This window comes from Lycorma delicatula, chromosome 2 (assembly GCF_047948215.1).
Source record: "Lycorma delicatula isolate Av1 chromosome 2, ASM4794821v1, whole genome shotgun sequence".
Lineage (NCBI taxonomy): Eukaryota > Metazoa > Arthropoda > Insecta > Hemiptera > Fulgoridae > Lycorma > Lycorma delicatula.
Window position 1 is genome coordinate 193,758,610 of NC_134456.1, and position 15,839 is coordinate 193,774,448.

Below are 15,839 nucleotides of genomic sequence, written 5' to 3' on the forward strand. Positions count from 1 at the left end.
TTATCTACCGCTACTAACCACTACCACTACTAAATTTTTACAGATGTTTCTTGGCATAACTGAGAAGGTTTTTGGATATATTTCCCCTCGAAAAAAAGATTAATATATGTAGACAATGGAGGTTTGCCGGTTGCAGCAAAAACTTTAAATAATTGAATTGATGAACTCTGAACTGAATGATTCAAAATAATCGAATGTATAATATTAATAATAGAACTAAAGTTAGATTAAATAAAGTATCCTATCTACCTACACTATAATATAAAGAGGAAGAAGGGCTTTTTTTTGTTCGGGATAAACAAAAAAAAAACTACCCAACCTATCGCTACTACAATTTTACCCATGTTTCTTGGCATAACTGAGGAGGTTTTTAAATACATTTCATCTCAATAAGTTTCGAAAAAAAGAAATATATATGTGGTAGTGGACATTTGCCGGTTGAAACACAAACTTTAATAAATTGTGAACTGTGTGTGTCTTATCACTGTGTGAGCTAGGTTTGAACTGAATGATTATGAATATCGAAAAACCAATTTCTAGATTTTTTTAAATTCTGAATTTCAAGGATTATATGGATTTTTGAATATTTTTGAAACTCTGTTATTTTTTTTAAATTCTCGGTAACAAATGAAGACATCAACCTAATTTTTGGTGAGTGAAATCTTCATGTCAATAAACCAAGTGCTAGATCCTAGAAAAACGACCTTGAAAGGGGATGAAGGAAGGTAAAAAAAATGTTGAACAATGATTGTAAATTTTGCCAATCCGACTACAGTAAACGAGATATTTAGTAGATTTGGGCTTTTAAATACTCTTCAGATAAATATTTAAAAAACATTTTCGGGTTTTTTAATTGCGATTTTTAAGTGGTCTGAAGGTATACGGCGATGTGGTTCAATCAACACTGCCACTGCCATCGTTACTGTATGTGTGACTGGCTGCACCTGCCTCCGGTTACTTGACTAAAAGACATAAAATAAAAAGATTAACTGCTGCGGGAAACGCAAGTAACCACCATATTCACACCATATTCGCACGACTGGGAGGTCGTGCGAAAATACGACTGGGAGCTAGTATAAAAATAAAAAGCCGTGAATAAATTGTTTTCAAAGATCATAATTTTTTCACAATTTATCTTTAAGTTAAAGAATGAAACTTTAACATAAACCTATTTCAATTTTTATAGGATATTAATTAACAAATAATAATCATGATAAGAATAGTCGAATTTCATAGTCAACGTCCATTTTTAAAACATCTTGAGAGCAGAAACATATTCACTTACCCCATATGCGTGACACGTTTTTTTCCAAATACAGTTTTGGTCTGTAAAAGCAGTCACGGTCCCAGGGCTGTGATAATGCTTAATTGCGGGTCCGGCCCTGGCACGAGGGGTTGGTGAAATAGGAGGTTTAGTCGGTAGGGCGCAGGCACACATAACATCTTGCGAAACTATTAGCGAGTCCGACACTTCACCCGTAAATGGAGTTCCTCCGAGTCACAAAAAAAGAAAAGAAGTTTCTGACAGTTATTGGCTACTTGCACTAATTTTCTAACGAAATCGCAGAGTTTTGATAACCGCCTCACGATCCGTAGCCAAAATGCAACGAAATTTTCGAGTAAACGAAAATTTTGTCAAAATATTCGTTAGTTTACGTTTCAGTACTCATAAATATTTTCCCGGAGATTAGCTAGTTCCCTAATTTTCCATCAAGCCAGTTTTAGAGCTTTCAACAACTCAAGGATAAGCTCAGTTTTCTTATAAAGATTTCGAATAATATGATGACCGAATAATATGATGCTAGTGATGAAGAAAGTAAAAGGAACTATCGGCAATTAAGAAATGCTATAAACAGGAAGTGCAAACTGGTGAAAGAAGAGTGGATTAAAGAAAAGTGTTCAGAAGTGGAAAGAGAAATGAACATTGGTAAAATAGACGGAGCATACAGGAAAGTTAAGGAAAATTTTGGGGTACATAAATTAAAATCTAATAATGTGTTAAACAAAGATGGTACACCAATATATAATACAAAAGGTAAAGTCGATAGATGGGTGGAATATATTGAAGAGTTATACGGAGGAAATGAATTAGAAAATGGTGTTATAGAGGAAGAAGAGGAAGTTGAGGAGGATGAAATGGGAGCAACAATACTGAGATCTGAATTTAAGAGAGCATTAAAAGATTTAAATGGCAGAAAGGCTCCTGGAATAGACGGAATACCTGTAGAATTACTGCGCAGTGCAGGTGAGGAAGCGATTGATAGATTATACAAACTGGTGTGTAATATTTATGAAAATGGGGAATTTCCATCAGACTTCAAAAAAAGTGTTATAGTTATGATACCAAAGAAAGCAGGGGCAGATAAATGTGAAGAATACAGAACAATTAGTTTAACTAGTCATGCATCAAAAATCTTAACTAGAATTTTATACAGAAGAATTGAGAGGAGAGTGGAAGAAGTGTTAGGAGAAGACCAATTTGGTTTCAGGAAAAGTATAGGGACAAGGGAAGCAATTTTAGGCCTCAGATTAATAGTAGAAGGAAGATTAAAGAAAAACAAACCAACATACTTGGCGTTTATAGACCTAGAAAAGGCTTTCGATAACGTAGACTGGAATAAAATGTTCAGCATTTAAAAAAAATTAGGGTTCAAATACAGAGATAGAAGAACAATTGCTAACATGTACAGGAACCAAACAGCAACAATAACAATTGAAGAACATAAGAAAGAAGCCCTAATAAGAAAGGGAGTCCGACAAGGATGTTCCCTATCTCCGTTACTTTTTAATCTTTACATGGAACTAGCAGTTAATGATGTTAAAGAACAATTTAGATTCGGAGTAACAGTACAAGGTAAAAAGATAAAGATGCTACGATTTGCTGATGATATAGTAATTCTAGACGAGAGTAAAAAGGATTTAGAAGAAACAATGAACGGCATAGATGAAGTCCTACGCAAGAACTATCGCATGAAAATAAACAAGAACAAAACAAAAGTAATGAAATGTAGTAGAAATAACAAAGATGGACCACTGAATGTGAAAATAGGAGGAGAAAAGATTATGGAGGTAGAAGAATTTTGTTATTTGGGAAGTAAAATTACTAAAGATGGACGAAGCAGGAGCGATATAAAATGCCGAATAGCACAAGCTAAACGAGCCTTCAGTAAGAAATATAATTTGTTTACATCAAAAATGAATTTAAATGTCAGGAAAAGATTTTTGAAAGTGTATGTTTGGAGTGTCGCTTTATATGGAAGTGAAACTTGGACGATCGGAGTATCTGAGAAGAAAAGATTAGAAGCTTTTGAAATGTGGTGCTATAGGAGAATGTTAAAAATCAGATGGGTGGATAAAGTGACAAATGAAGAGGTATTGCGGCAAATAGATGAAGAAAGTAGCATTTGGAAAAATATAGTTAAAAGAAGAAACAGACTTATAGGCCACATACTAAGGCATCCTGGAATAGTCTCTTTAATATTGGAAGGACAGGTAGAAGGGAAAAATTGTGTAGGCAGGCCACGTTTGGAGTATGTAAAACAAATTGTTGGGGATGTAGGATGTAGAGGGTATACTGAAATGAAACGACTAGCACTAGATAGGGAATCTTGGAGAGCTGCATCAAACCAGTCAAATGACTGAAGACAAAAAAAAAAAAAAAAAAAATGATGACCGGGAAAATGCAATGGTTAAAGCTTGTTTCAATGACATTTGGTACATTTAGAAAAGATGATCTAACAACCGATAAAGAACAGTGTGAACATTTCGTCAGATGTAATTACCTAAATATATTTGACAATGATAAACTGATAGATTTGATTTACTGTTTGATCTCGGACATAATTTGAATACAGTTGTAGTTGCTTGTTTTTTTACTGTGAATTATGATCGTATTACAAAATAAGAAGTTATTAGAGTACTTTCTTCATCGACTGTACTGTGCCTGGATTTCGCATCTGTGCGAAATATGTTTACCCAATGGCACTGATTTATATTTGAACCGACACCAGAATCAAATCAGATCTTAATTATTTCTTGGTCTAACAGTAAAATTATCTCAACCATCAAAGTTTTCAATAAAATTCGCAAATTATTCTGGAAGATTGGTTATGATATGTTGAACATCTATCATTTCACTATTTTTATAATAAAAACATTTTTAAATATATGTGTAATAATATCCGAATAAGTGATAACAAACCTAAAAATGTTTAACTAACATGCTTACATAAATTCCTTGCTTTCCCATTTTATCTATTTTCTAAGAAAGTACTAAAACGATCCATTCATATTTGTTTGAAATGTAAAAGCGACTAGAATACGTTTAGAAAAAATACTATTAATTATAACGATAAACATCATAAGTTAATTAAAAACACTTCTGCACTAATTATTTAATAAAATAGTTAAGTTATTTGTTTATGAAACGAATCTGAATATATAAATGAATAATAACTTAAGAGAGACGCTGTTGATTAAAAAGTAAAAGTATCTGAAAACAGAAATTTTAATAAAACACTACGTTTAATATTCATCCGTGACGTAGGAAAGTAATAATAGAAACGCCATTGTCTTTTCCAATTGAAACAAAATTTTACCTCTCACATCCAAATTATCTCTAAATTTTACAATTATTATAAAGAACCGGAATGAAAATTATTAATTAATTTAAAAATGTATTACTTAAAACAATTTTGTGATTGTTTTTATTTTATAGACAGTATATCCAATGAATAACAAAACAGAACGAAGCTTTCCCATTGTTTTAGCAATAATCACGTGACTTCTAGTAAAATTTTACACGGGCCGATGAGAATTGAATAAAATCATTCTGATACCCAAACTGGGCTGAGCTACCTCGCAGTGATAAGTATATTTAGCAAAACTTTTTATTAATTATTCAGAAATATTAGTGTTAGCTTACACTCCCTTACCTAATATTTAATATTGTCACTAATAGGGAAATTATTATGATGTTTTAATTTCTCGGCGGATGTAGCTAGAATATGTATATTTTTTATATTAAAGGGGAAAGTATGGTGACCATGCCAAAAATGGGGTAACGGGTTTTTTGCAAATCTTTACTAGTCCATCGAAACCAAAAAAAAAAAAACATAAAACAACATATCGTTTGTATGTGTGTCGTACATTTTTTGGCCTCATATCATCTCAGGATTTACCTAACCGATTTTCTTCAAATTTGGCTCATATGTTTCTATATGTGGTGCTCCACATATAGAGATAAAAATCATAAACAAATTATTATTTTATATTAAATAATTTTCTTATTATTTCATTTTATAAAAAAAATTAATCATATTAATTTATTTAAAAAATTCATTGAGTAGGGGGATATTGCGAAAAATCAATTTCAATTTTTTTCATAGGGATTTTAGAAAACTCTATTAAAGCCAATTTTTTTATCTACAATGCATATATAAATAATAAAAAAATGCTTTAAAAAATCAACCCTAACCACTTAAAGTTGAAATATATGTTTTTTTGTTATTTTTCTCTATCTCCCTTCGGTTTAAAAATATTCAATAATTTTTTTAAGTTTATTATTTAAATGTAGAAGTATCAAGAAATACCTACAATTTTTTTTTTAAATTATAAAACCCGTACCTAAAATTCAGAAACCTTTTATGAAAACGGTGTTTTTCTTATTTTAGCCTTCATTAAAAGAGGTGTTAGAGTTAGAGAATACATTACTGAAGCAAATTTCTTAAGCTTAATTTAAATATGAATATGTTTAGAGAATTTTTTCATGAAATTTATTTCCTACGCCTAAAAAATATACATTCTATTTTTAGTTTTTTTTTTGGCTCTAATTCGTTTAATACATATCATCTTCATTAATTATTGTATTTTTTCATAAAAAAAGATCTATTAATAATAATAATTAATCTGCCTAAGCCAACAAAAACAAACGCACAATAAAATATCATTTCTGTCTCGTCTAAATTAAAAAATATTAGTCTTTCAAGAGTTGTCTAAAAATTATATCGTTATCTTCGATTAAACCAAAATAACTATTCGGATATCAACGTAACTTTATCGTAAATGTATTTCAGGATGGAATTTTTAAAATTAATCTTAAAAGTTTTGGTATACACTATTAAAATGACACATTATTATAAAGTTGAAAAATTACTTTAAACAAGATAAATTAAAACGCTTAGTAGTTAAAGCCTAACACAAATATTAAGTTATGAAACTATGCTTAAGGTTTTAAAAGCGGTTATCCAGAGCTCTAAAAAGTCTACTCGTAGACTCTAACACAGCATATTTCTAGAACTTCTGTTCGGAGAATTTTACGTAAGGCTAAATTCAAAATTACATACCTCGTCTCATACATAGCATATTCGAAGACGATTCTGATCGTAGGCTTCAATTTTGCAATGTCAATGTTAAATGAAGTAAGAGGTGATATTGAGTTGTTTTCTAAGATAATTTGGAGGCAATTTTCGAATTAACAGGCCACGTCAACAGACACAACTCTACCTACTGGGATTCAGAGAACCACAGAATTGTTTCTGAGAGGCAGCTAAATCAACCTTGTGTTACCGTTTGGGATGGTATCTCATGTCGTGGAGAAATTGGGCCTTGACTTTTTGATTGAATAGTAACTGAAGAGAAGTACCTGGAAATATTGGCAATGTATGCAATTTCAGAATTAAAAATGAACTACGACAAATTCAGCTTACTTTACTTTCAACACGATGGAGCCCCACCCCCTTTACGCAACAGCTGTGTGAAACTGCGTTGATGAGTTATTTTGTGGGAAAGTTATTGGACGGCGAGGAGCAATAGAAATGCCGTCCAGATCTCCAAACCTTACACCCGTGGATTTTTTTTCTTTTGGGGAATTGTTAAAGTCTATGCTAAAAAAACCACAAACACAATTGAGGACTTGAAAGATGCCATCCAAAACGCTTTTGAAGAAATAGATTTCAATACACGACTGTGCAAACAAGTATGTTTAAGTGTCCCAGGTCGTCTGCAGAAAGGTATCGACAAAGATGGAAAATAATTCGAGAAACAATGTTATAAATAATCATGTAGCTTCAATAAAGTGTTTACTTAGTTATTAATTCAATTTGTTTTTGTTTTGTATTCAACCTACTTTTACGATGGGTAGTGACATTTGGTCCACCTATGTAATGTTATGAAGGAGGAGATGTTATTTTTTTTTCCAATTGTAAGAAGTAAGTTGATTTGTTAGTTAAATTTTACAAAATAAGTACGTAAAAATGTTAATGGATACTTCTAAACCGTGTCAATTGTTTTACTCGTGTATAAATAAAAAAGGTAGATGATTTATTAATTACTCCACTGCTGCACTCAAATTATGAATCCTTCGACAATGTATATCAATAAAATTATTCGCTAATATTAGTAGTCTATACGTATATTATTTATTTACTAGTTTATATTTTATTAATTTGTTAATAGCCCTAATAATGAATGATAGAATTATTAAACGCCCCATCTTATATTCCTGAACTGAATATTATGTGTAGATATTAAGCATTGTGTACACCAGTAAATTTGTTATTCTATATCAAATTTAGTTGTGATACGTAATAGCACAAAGTACAGTTACGTTATAGGATTCATGATTATTCCAACTCCCTCTGTATACCACTTGGGCTAAAATGGATGTAATAAATAACTAAAACTGTTTAATTAAGTCGGTAAACATGGGAACAGAAATTGTTAAAGAAAGAATCAAACTGGAATTTATTTCAAGTAAACTTTTGGTTAAGTCAACTTTAGTCAAAAATTTTTTTTTTTTTTTTAATTCGAAATAAAGGTAAGGATAACACTGTGTGTCGCATTTTTAATTATCGTATTCTCTTCAAAGCGTGATATAAAAATTTATATTTTTAAAATAGAAATCCTCAAAATTCAGTAATTTAGTGTTGAAAGTTGTAAAAATTAAATGACAACCTTGTAAGTAAAATGTTCTATACTATTAATTCTAATGTAATAAAATTTTGTTTCAATTAAATTTAAAGAATTGAAAACAATTAAATTCCGACAAATGTGAAAAAAAAAATGTTTACAGTTAGCTGCAATAAATCTCTCATTACTATTGAGTATACAATGTAATGCAACATAAATCTACTGTAAATAGATAAATATTAATTAAGACCACTTATATAATTATGCTAATTAAACAGAATTTAATAGTGCATTAATATTATTTTCCTCCTAATTTCATCAAAGTTTGTGAAAGCCATTGTAGCCTCAATGCAGAATCAATACATGGATACTAAGTCAAATGCATGTACCTGCTTATGCGTAAACTGAGGCTGACAGTTTCCAAGAAAACATAGTTAATTGGTTTGTAACAGCTAATGTCAGTCATTAGATCAAAACCGCTGAAACAACTACTAATGGACTGGAACTCGATCATATAGGCAGCCTCAATCAACTAGTCGATCTTAAACATTCTATTACAATTACAATTAAACAAAATAATTTACCAAATCTTATCTTATAACTTAATTATAGATTATACATCACTCAACGTTGTAGTTAGCGTTACTATCTTTAAAATTATTTTTTCCCAGTAAAATAATAATGAAGTCGACTTTTCAATAACTCACGAAAAACAATCGATCAATTTTCTTCTCTTAACCAAGATTATTTTTCCAAGGATTAAGCGGTAACAAAATAAAACTTTTCTGAGATCTAATCATTCTTCCAATTTTGCCATACACATCAAACAAATACCAGAAGATTTCTATAAAATAGAAATATCAGAAATAATTAAAATCATTTGTAAAATGTAATTTAAAACTCCAACTTAATTTTAAAGGAAAACAAAACTAAGAATTTTGATGCTATTAAAGTACCATTCGACATTTCGTAATTCAGTAAAAGGTATTTTTGTAAATAAAAAAATTCAGACTGAAGTGGGTAGATTCTCATTTTAATTAGAATGGAGAATGAAATAAAGAGGATTCAATAAAATAACAAACAATAAATAAGGTCTCACGAAGAACGGAAATGTAAAAGAAAGAACTCGGCTTAGAAGTACTAGTGTTTTTATATTATTACACAGATAACTAAATTATAGAAAACTAACACTTCATAAATAATAAACTGTTTACTTGTAAATAAAAAGTAATCAAATATTTCCGCAATTCAATTAAAAGATAAATATTTCAGGCCGTTTCATGAAAACAAAGGCAAAAAAAAAACCATGTCGTTAAAATCTTTAAAACGGAATCTTGATATAAAACAAAGTTAAAATTAAGCATTAAAACCGCAATAAGAATAAAAAATATTTTTGAATTTTAATTTAAACGTGCCGAAAAATTAAATATAGTTAATATACAATACATATAATTATAAAGAAATAAATCTTATAAATACTGAGAAAAAAAACATAGTTGTAACAAATGTGACTACAAAAAGGAAAAGGAAAGTTAATAAGATTTTAATCTATCTTTTAATAACAAATAATACTCTGCTTTTAAAAACGCGCAGATTCTATGTACATATAACAATATAAAACCCGAAAAAAATTTCTATTAAAATTACGTGACTATTGAAATATGATTGAAAAGAAAGACGTTAAAAAATTACGAGTTTTGTGGAGCAGTATACTACTATTATGATGGTATTATTATAAATTGGAAAAGAAAAATTCGAGAAATAATCTTGTAGGAATGTGGGAAATAATACATTAAAATACCTTGATTAAGTGAACTTGGTTTAAAAGAATATAGTGGGAAAAAACCAAAAATAGGCAAAAATAAGAAGGGTGTATGATACAATAGATGATATAGATATAAGAGATTATATATATAATTAACAGATGATATGGGCTGTATACGATGAAACAATCACATCATAATGTTGAAGTAAAGAAATTGGAATAGCGAAAAAAGAAATGAAAGTGCATCAAAAAGTCAAATGGCTGAAGACAAAAAAATTTCTCATAGAACTGGGTGATGTAATTTGAAAATGAAATGCTTCTATCATTTAAAAATGGAACAATGCCCATATCGGAAAATGTATGGCACAATTCCACGGGAATAAAGGATACTTTTAATAAAAATCCAATCAGAACGTACCGTGTCCCTGAATGATTTAAAACCTCACAATCACAAATAGGTTGTAATGATTACGAAATTTTTGGTTCATTAACAAATAAAACCGGTTGTCAAATTCACACCATCTTTTATTATATAAAATTCATAATATAATTTTTATTGCCAGTTTCATTTTAATGGCATTAAAAAAAAATCAAGGACATCTTATCAAGTCAATTGCATACATTAATTTAAATTAAGCAATAATATATGTACCGGTTATTTATAATGTTGTTGTTTCTGATAAAAATAATAAATATCCAATTAAATTGAAAAAAAATTCAAGCGTTAAATAATTAGATTATATCACACCCTTGTTGCTGTCGGACACAAACGTTTAAACTATTTTTACATACTGTCCAGCATATTAATATTTCGATAAATATTAATTAAAAAACAGCAAATCAAAAAATTCATCTCCATTATTTAACGTTTTAAATACCACTATGTATAAGAAAAAATAATAAACAATAAATATTTTTAATTATTTTTTTTTAAACGTCATATTGGGAGAAGCAATCTCTGCGAAAGTACTTAATGAAAATTAAAAAAGCAGTACGGGGAAAAAAATTACTTTTAACATATTAATAAATTTATCATGCTGGCAAGATGTAATTTATCAAGGTATTTATACCATTAAATAAGACAATATGTTATTTAGAGCGACATAGTTTAATTGATTAAAATATATGTAGAACGAACAGCATACGTCTACATCCTAAAAATTTCCCTGGATAATTTTTGGAAATTGTATTGTACGATTATATTTTCACTAAAAGAAATACAAACATAAAATGAATAAACCTTTCAAAATATAAGTTAAAAATGATTCCACAACACGATTTACTTATTTGAAAATATCGTACATGCAAAACACAATTGCGGAAACAACGACAACAACAAAATAAGAATGAAAGTTTTAATAACAGAAAGGAAAGTTTGAGACAAATTTATGGACCAGAACCAGATGAAATTGCGACAGAATACAACCGCTGAAAAAAGAAAATAAAAAAATAAAAAAATGTATATATTTTCAGTAAAATTAAATTCACCGTCTTTCCTGAATTAAAAAAAAAAAAAATAAATAAAACAGAAAAACGGATGTATATATGAAGTAAATATAGGTCGAGTGCATTCCCAAAGCACTATTTCTCATTACATAGGATAAAGAAGTGAAAGAGTAACAGAAAAGTAGAAACTTAGAAAAAGAGGCGATGAGAATGAAAGAAGGGTGTGAAATGAGGTAGCGTTGACGAAAGTGAAGAAATCTCCTTAAGGGATCTGACTTAACTTCTCTAGAAAATGAACCCAAATATACAAGTACAAACAAAGTTAACATTTTATGGAAAATGTAAATGTTATAGGCTTATAATATAATACTTCAGAGAGAGTACAAAAACAGAAAACATATTTATTTACTCTTCTAAATTAAAATAATGTAATAACAAAATGAAATTGTATTAGATATATTAGGTGTGCTTCAAATTAGATTAATTAAAACTCATTTAAATCTACTCTAGGCGAGTACAATTTTGTAAAATATTTCTAACAATAAAAACCTGATAAGAAAGTAATAATCGTTCTAATAAATATTTAAAAATTATTTAAATTAGCCAATTTTAGATGAAGAAAAAACTAAGAAAAATTAGCAAGTTATTCAGTTAAGATCAGCACAAATTCGCTTTTAAATTTCGTTTTTCAATACGTAGTATCTACCTACTTTAAATAATAAATATCCGTTACGTAATAACGGATTTTCATTTTTATTCATCTACATCATTTATTACAGAAGAGAATTCCATTATTAATCCCCGGAAGACAATGACAAATTATTGAAGAGAATTTATCTTTCATTTTTCAAAGAACATTTTTCATCTTTGCAATAAATAAAAAAACTTATATTTCTGTAAAATTCTAATCGGTTTTAAATATTTGGTAATCATACTGAAACTTCCTCAACAAACCTAAATCCGTTTAAAAAACAATTCTAATAATTTTAGGTCAAATCTTTAACAACCTTATTCCGTAAAAGATGTCACTTATTCTCCGTACAAAGGAAATAACTGAAAAAAGTACTCAACAGGAGAGTAAAATTACTCAACAGGAATTTTAAAATTTGTATTTTAAAATTATACGATTCATTTATTGTGTGTGTGCGCGCGAGCAAGCGTTTTAATATTTGGGTAAATATAACGTTTCACATATATGATTTTATTTACGGAATCTTGGATTGTTATAGGCCAACTTTCAAGTGGCGATGGCCAGATAAAAATTCTTTGAAGTTCATTTTCCAGAGCAAGCTAAAGACTACGTAATTCCATAATCTACCGTAGTAAAGACTTTTAATTTTAAAAGAAAACAGTGTAAAATATCATTTATGTCCTACAACACATTAATGGCTTACTTCTACGAATTCATAGAACTTTCGCCGAAACTGGCGTAAATTGGTTTTGGTTACTTCATAATTATTTTCTAAATTACTTAATTTAATATATTTAAATTACAATAATAATTTAACTTAATTTTACACACGAAAGAAATGATTATTACACATGGAAACATGTACAAATATATAAATACTGTTTTCTGATAATTGCATTTTCAAGCATTAAAAATTTGTAGTAAGCCCGAAAACAAATAAAAATTTTCTTTTACCGATAGAAAATTTAGAAATAACATATCAAACGATGAAAGTAAGTTTAAAATAAACGAGAGGAAAATATAACCATAATTAACTACTGAAAATTTGACCTAGAAACTATAATTAACAGCTACGCAATACGGGGTTCGTATAGAATTTACCCCTTGATGCTTGTTCGACGTTGTGTGCTATTTAACAACATAGTACGCTATTAAAGCGTGACTGTAATCGAACATAAGTTTTTATATAATTATTTATTTAAAAAAAAAATAAATTTCATATTTATATATATTTTTTTTGAAGGCGAAAAAAATATTTTGTAAAACAACTTAAGCTGACTTCTGAGTTTTTGATTTTGTTTTCTGAACTCGAATTATGTACAAAGATTTATTATTATAAGCATCGTACAATTTAACCCTATAATTTACCTTTAAAATCTACAAGCATCGTAAATTTAACCCTATGATTCACCAATCGGTCGCTCAAGGTACTAACCAATTACAGAATAAGTTAGTTAAAAAAAATTTGTAACTTAACGAATTTAATGCGTTAAACAAGAACAATTAGGCCGTTAAATACGCTACATATTATAAATCTCTACTTACATTCATCGTGATCCTTGGCGGTGACCGTGAGGACAGTGTGTTGTATATCTTCATTCTCGTCAACTTCCGCCTCGTATAAGGCTTTGTCGAAATATGGAGGGTTGTCATTCTTGTCCGCAATTCCAATACGGATGAATTTAGTAACTAGAAAAGAAAAAAAGATTTATTTTAGTAATTATTTCAAATAATTAGACGTAAGACTTAATTAAAAATTGCAGATACACAAATCTCATTCATTTCTATTAACAAATTCCGTGAATTACATAAAATTTATAAATTATAATATAATATAAACATTATTATAATTTTGTTTTATGTCATTCCTTAGATAATTGTAAATGATCTGAACCAATCTATAAACAACACACTGGTCAAATATTTAGATACTGTTCTTTAATCTGTCTTTTCCGATAAAGTTTTATGAATTCTTAAATTTGAATGGACTCAGGTTTTTTTTTAGTAATTTGTTCATTGTTCGTTAACACAAAATAATATAACACTATTATTCATCAAACGTTAAGAGAAATACAGGTTTAAAAAAAAATAAGAACAACAATATTTTATTGTTATTTTACTCTTGGCATAATTGTCAGAGTCAAATAAAAGACTTAACCAGTGTTATCTGTATGTCTGGTTTTTGTTTTTCCTTTTGTTGGATTTTGTTGTTTCTCAGTTGGATAATTTCCAAGATAACATATAACCTCATTTTGTTTTTTAAACTAAAAATATTAACGAAGCCTTTCACACAATAGTATTTTCAGAGTGGTCTCAGATTAGTATTCTTATACAATACTGTGATCTCTGAAAAAATAATGACAACTATGCAGCTGGTACTGTAAATAAAATCACAGAAAATTTTATATTCAAAGGGTATTTTGTATACATATAAAATATTATATATATATATATATATATATATATATATATATAATATTTTTTACGTAATATATATTATTTCTTTAAACATATAATTTTAGATTCATAAAATATAAATAATTTTCTGTAGTTTACAGCAGTACTTTGTACCACGATAATAATTTGTTGAAAATATCGTGCGTATATCTAATGTAAAAATGAGAGATCTAATGAAAAACGTGAATATTACAAACAGAAAATAAATAGATTGTTAATAAATATACATTAAAACAGTAAATGGTATAATGAAAAAAAAAAAAATACATTTAAATATAATTTTATAATAATGATAAATATACATAAATGACAAATAAATTAATTGGATAAGAGTAATATAACAGACAAATTAAAAATACATAAATTACATATATTATTATATAGTAACACTATAACCCTTTTTAATTATAAATCAACAAAAGCAACATTTAAACGCACATGCGCAAAATAAAAAATTGAGAGAAAAGTAAAACCAGATGTTGCAAGAATCTTTCTCTCATTAAGAGGCGTCACACATCAGAACTCCTTTATATTTCAAGTCTTTTAATTGAATTTTAATTAAAAGCAGCTTCTGTTCTTTTCCCATGAGCTTTAGAAAGATTTTATACAATTCAATATAGTGATTATTTGAGAAACCCGATGTAACAATCCTATTGTGTACATTGTGTGTGCACAGAAAACTTTACGTCGAATAATTAAAGTTTTGTATTATAATCTGTTCTATTTGAAAAAGCTAAATCCAGACAAAATTGGTACGCTTCATTTTGAAAGATCGAAAAAGAAAACTTTGGTAGAAAAATAATGGCAAAATTTTATCCTCAAAATAAAATTATATTCGATAAAAATAAATCGAATAAACAAATTGCAATGTAAACAAAGTTCTACAATAAATATTAAATTAATTCGTTTCCAATTTCAACTATAAACTCAATAAGTTCCGAAGAATAAAATGAGTTCTTAAGTACTAAAAATAAAGTTAAATTAATTTTTCTTTTGAAAAAATTTTTAAAAGAGATTTCTGCATCAATAATAAGAAAGAATGTTATACAAAAATCGAATTTATAAATTTAATTTTTTCATCAATAACTTAATTATACTGAAAACACTCAAATATTATTTATCATCCTTAACAGATTAAAATGTCCAATTTTAATCTACGATGTCCAGTGTTCTAATTCAGTTAAATCAGCTAATGTCATAAATTCTACATAAACAGTAAAAATCACTTAGTTATTTTATTTAACCTGTAAAATAATTTTTTAAATACTTTTTATTACAAACGAACAAATAAAAAACGAAAAATTATAATTATTACAGTGATTACTATTATTATATTCTTTACGTAAATTAGACGTCAAATTAATACGGTGTAAACAAAAAAAAATGTATATCAAATAGTGTCGACTATAAGTCGATACTATTCCTATACGGCGTAAAACTTTAATTCAGTAATAAAAGAAAAAAATTAATTAATATGATATTTCAGTAATGATTCGGCAAGAGAATAGTGAAACTTACAATGAATAGTCTGACATCATCTTTTGACCTTAACTTCAATATCTCCGCTCTAGT

At 28.2% G+C, this 15,839-nt stretch overlaps 1 protein-coding gene across 1 annotated transcript in view; it reads right to left on the reverse strand.

The window, feature by feature from the left end:
- LOC142319547 (neural-cadherin-like) overlaps positions 1-13,470 on the reverse strand; it is a 450,243-nt gene extending 436,773 nt beyond the window's left edge. Inside the window, exon 1 of the mRNA XM_075356938.1 lies at positions 13,356-13,470. The gene's annotated coding sequence lies outside the window, so the exon portion shown is untranslated. The remainder of the gene's footprint in view (positions 1-13,355) is intronic.
- Between the last annotated feature and the right edge of the window lie 2,369 nt (positions 13,471-15,839).